The sequence below is a fragment of the Mirounga leonina genome, unplaced genomic scaffold (genome assembly GCF_011800145.1).
Source record: "Mirounga leonina isolate KUSES-001 unplaced genomic scaffold, KU_Mleo_1.0 Mir_101595, whole genome shotgun sequence".
In the NCBI taxonomy this organism is placed as follows: Eukaryota; Metazoa; Chordata; class Mammalia; order Carnivora; family Phocidae; genus Mirounga; species Mirounga leonina.
The window spans coordinates 12,841,303-12,846,628 of NW_023270158.1; positions in this window are offsets into that span (position 1 = coordinate 12,841,303).

Below are 5,326 nucleotides of genomic sequence, written 5' to 3' on the forward strand. Positions count from 1 at the left end.
TCTCTGACAGCTGCATTTAGCTAATTATATTGTTTGACTTTACAACTGTGAATCCCGCTTTTCATTCCTAGGGAAAAACTCAACTCAGTCACAAGCAATTAAATGTGCTCAAGTCTCTTAGATCACATATAACCAAAACAAAACAAAGCAAAACATCCCAGGGACCCTGACACTTCCTCTAAATAATTCTGTTTCTCTCTTTTTCACATCCTTCTCAAAAATAATTTTCTGCATTCACTAGTATTTCTGTTTTTGTATTCAAAAGATTCTAAGAAGATAAGGAATATAGAGACATAATTAGCTTGTAAAAAAATTCTAGCATCTACACATAAAACTCTATAGAGTTACTTGTGGAAAACAGCCCAAGTGGTACTCAGAAGGATATCTATAGTCTTTTTTTTTTAAAGATTTTATTTATTTATTTGAGAGAGAGAATGAGATAGAGAGAGCATGAAGGGGGTAGGGTCAGAGGGAGAAGCAGACTCCCTGCTGAGCAGGGAGCCCAATGTGGGACTTGATCCCGGGACTCCAGGATCATGACCTGAGCCGAAGGCAGTCGCTTAACCAACTGAGCCACCCAGGCGCCCAGGATATCTATGGTCTTAAACACATTTATTAATAAAATAGTACAGCCACTATGGAAAACAGTATGGAGGTTACTGGAAAAATTCAAAACAGAACTACAATATGGTCCAGCAATTCCACTTCTGGGTATTTATTGGAAGAAAACAAAAACACTAACTCAAAAAGATATATGCCCTATATTCACTGCAGCATTATTTACAATGGCTAACATATGGAAACAACCTAAGTATCCATCAATGGATGAAGGGACAAAGATGTGATACATACACACACACACACCCCACACACAAATATACATACATATATTCACAGTGGAATATTACTCAGTTATAAAAAAGAATAGATCTTGCCATTTGCAACAACATAGATGAAACTTGAGGGGCATTACACTAAATGAATTAAGTCAGAGAAAGACATACTATATGGCCTGATTTATATGCGGAATCTAAAAAAAAAAAAAAAAAGAATTCATAGATACAGGGAACTCATTAGTGGTTGCCAGAAGCAGGGGGTAGAGGGTGGGTGAAATGGGTGAAGGTGGTCAAAAGGTAAAAATTTCTAGTTATAAAATAAATAAGTCTGGAAGATGTATGTACAGCATGGTGACTATAGTTAATAATACTGTGTTGTATATTTGAAAGTTGCTAAGAGGATGGATCTTAAAAGTTCTCATCACAAGAAAAAAAATTGTAGGGGCGCCTGGGTGGCTCAGTTGGTTAAGCGACTGCCTTCAGCTCAGGTCATGATCCCAGGGTCCTGGGATTGAGCCCCACATCGGGCTCCTGGCTCCGCGGGAAGCCTGCTTCTCCCTCTCCCTCTCCCCCTGCTTGTGTTCCTGCTCTCGCTGTCTCTGTCTCTGTCAAATAAATAAATAAAATCTTTAAAAAAAAAAAAAAGAAAAAAAATTGTAACTATGTGTAGTGATGGATGTTAACTAGACTTACTGTGGTGATCATTTCACAATATATACACTATCGAATCATTATGTTGTACACCTGAAACTAATATTATGTTATATGTCAATTATATCTCAATAAAAAAATAAAGTCCATTAATGAGAAAAGAAAGCATGGAGACCATAAGAACAAGAAATTAGAAGAAAAAAAGATAGGCTAATTTGAAAAAGAACTGAAACAATAACTAGAAATAAAAATATAGTTATTGAAATTAAAATCCCGTGGACAAAAAATGGAAATATTTATAACATGCAAAAATTTCAAGAAACTAGAGGAAGAATACCATATTGAACCCAAAGAAATAGAATGTAGAAAATAATGAAGTGCATAAATGATGAGTTAGAAGACAATGGAGCCAACTAACAAAAGCCTGTACTTTGAAAAGACTGATATAACTGACAGTTTTATAAGTATCATCAATTAACAAAAGAAACAGAAGTAAGTGATATTAGTTAAACAATATTGTACAAAATATAGGTGCAGAAGGAATTTAAAAATTATAAGAGAGCACTATAAATATCATTACCAAATGGTGAACAAGGTATGATTTTGCATAAAAATATATTTCATCTAATAAACTCAGAAAAAATAATAGAAATACAAAATTAACATTGTGTAACCCTTAATTAATGGATAAATACGCCAATCTTTAAAGATTGCAAACATGAACACAAAGGAAGTCAGACATTAGATTCCTTGTGATAAAAAGTCACAATATCACCTATGGGAAGTCTTTCCAAACAAAAAAAGAAAGAGTAAAAAATTACACCTTAATCTGATGAAATTTCTGCTGATTTAAAGAAATACAGAGGGAGAAGGACACCAGTGTTGCAATCAGCAAAACCCATGCCATATGAAACTGGACAAAACACAAGGTTTTTTTCAACAAGAAACTGACAAGGAAAATAAGTAATATATGTATGTGGGGGGGTGTAGGATCTATAAATTAATGGGCATAAAGAGCAATGACATGAATAGACTTTATTTGACCCTGATTCAAGAAAAAACATTTTTAAAAAGTCAGGCAAATGTGAAAAATAACTGGACACTTGATGATATTAATTTTTTAAGGTAGGATATGTGTAATTGAATATTTATGTTTCATAAAGGATACCTATCTTTTAGAAATAGATACTTAAATATTTAAAGATGAAATGGCATGATATCTAGGATTTATTTCTCATTATTTCAGTGGCAGAGATGGGGTAGATATGGGTAGAAATGTAACCAGGTAGGCCATGTGTTGAAGACTGTTGATGCTGATGTGAAGTATATTGGTTTTATTATACTATTCTCTCTACTGTTGTATATGTTTGAAATTTTCTACAATAAATATAATACTTATGTAGCCATTAAAATAAAACCCTAAGTGATAATAGACCATTATTTAGAAAAAATATTAATTACTCAATAGGTTCAAGCAGAAATAGAAAACTGTTACTGAGAAATACAAAACTATCCTCAAGGTTTCAGTCACCTTTAAGTTTCAGGACAAGGCAGTCAGGGACAGTTCTACCAAATAACAAGCAAAAAGTTAACCACCATCTCATGTAAACACATCCAAAGCATACAAAAAGATGGGCAATTTTTCAGCTTATTTTCCCGGTCTAGCTCTCCTTGATAAGAAAACCAGCTGAGGACACTTTGAAAACAGAATACTCAAGCCAAGCTCACCCACTTACAGGCAAAGATCCTAAATAAAGTCATAGCAGTGAATTAAATGGAAAAAAGATGCTGAATCCAAGAAATATAACAATATAACATTAGAAAAAACTGCCCAAAATACTACATTAACAGATAAGATTTAAAAGACATTTGATCATGTACTGAAGAAAAAACTTTTTTTCCCAAAGATTTTATTTATTTATTTGACAGAGAGAGACAGCGAGAAAGGGAACACAAGCAGGGGGAGTGGGAGAGGGAGAGGCAGCCCCCGCCCCCCAGCAGGGAGCCCCATACGGGGCTCGATCCCAGGACCCTGGGATCATGACCTGAGCCGAAGGCAGACGCTTAACGACTGGGCCATTCAGGCGCCCCAAGAAAAAACTTTTGAAAAAAAAAAAAAAAGTCAACGTGAATGCAGGATAATATCATTTAGCTAACCAACATTAGAAGGGAACTTCCACTTCCTAAATTCTATAGCAAACAAACTTAAATGTGAAATGTTAGTAGCATTCCCATTAATGTAAGGAGCAAGACACAGCAGTATGTTACCAACTCTAACTGTTCAAAACTGGATCAGAATGCATAGCCAGAGGATAAGAATACAAAAATAAATAAAAGTTAGGAATAGTAAAAAGAAATAGAAATTATTGGTTGCAAATATGATCATTTGGAAAATCCCAAGGAAAAGGCTACGGACTATTTAAGTAAGTAAATGACTTCAGAAAAGTGGTGTATAGATAACTATAGTAATATCAAGAGCCTTGTTGTACAAAGCAGTAATTATTAGAACATGTATATATGTATTATAAATGAGAATCAAAATTAAAATGAATTTCACTACACTGTTCAATGTTAGATAGATCGAAACACCTGGGTCTCACAAAGTTATGCAGATCTGCCTCTTTCCTGTAGCAAGTAGATCTTTTCGAACAGAAAGTTCCCAAGAGATCCTATCATCACTATGCATTTTCTCTGACATCTCAGAACCTGTCCTAGCCCCCCCTACCTTGTGTGGCAGCTTCTCGATCTCACATCTTGGTTGGAATGCAGACCCACCGTCTGCAAGGGTTTAAGCTGACAAACTGTCCAGAGTTTAGGAAGAGGAAGTGATATTTCCCAAGGAGCCTTTAATCAACGAACCGGGAGCCAAAATGAGGACCTACTTCGCGAAAATACCTTTGGTACTATTCACACTATAACAGAGGGGGCACCACAGAGTCACGCCCCTTATCGCCCCACCTCGCGGGGGCCCCCAGGAGTAGCCGGATGTATGCACACTGACTTCCGTTTCTGCTCCGTGGGAGGTGAGCTCTTGCCCCGAGAAGGACGGCGGCGCAGCCGAGGGAGGAATCCAAGCTCTGCCCCAGGTGAGATAAGGATATTGAGTAAGGTTTGAGGGAATCCCCCTATCTAGAAAGACCTAAGACCATGAGGGAATCCCCCTATCTCGAAAGACCTAAGACCCCACGGTCCTGCCCTTGCTGTCCGCCCTAGAAGGTTCCAGGCAGGGATCACCCGATGCAGTGCTCTCTGAATTCTCATTCTGAGAACTCGGAGAAATAACATTGGGCCCAGGGTGTTGGTATCGGAGGAGTCAATGAAGGACCTTGTGTGAATTCAGTGGAACTGCCCCTCCCCCATCACAGAGGCGTCCCCACAGAGCCGGGCCCCTTCCGCCAGCCATGGGAGACCCCGGTGAGGATATTTGACTCGGGTGTCTGCTTCCGGCTATCAGAGGAAGGAGGCTCTGCCAGGAGTTGACGAACACCCCTATTTATGTTCTAGGAGAAACCGCCTCCCTAGAACAGTGGAGGCCCTAAAGAGCCCCACTCCTGCTGTCAGTCCCTGGAGGCTCCTGGTATGGCTGTAAGGCCCAGATGCCCCCTCACTTCACCTTTTGGTTGTTTGGGGGAAGAGGGGTGCATAAGAGCCTTGGTTTAAGGCTATACTATTCAGGTAGCCGTTCTAGAGGTCAAAGTGAGAACAGAGGCAGGGAGGATACACAGTTAGGACTTTCCTCTGTGATCAGCCCTGGAAAACCCTGGGGAGATCTGCATTCTGAGTCTCCTCCCCCCCTCCCCCCTCCCCCCTCCTCCCTCCCCCCTCCCCCCAGCCCCCCC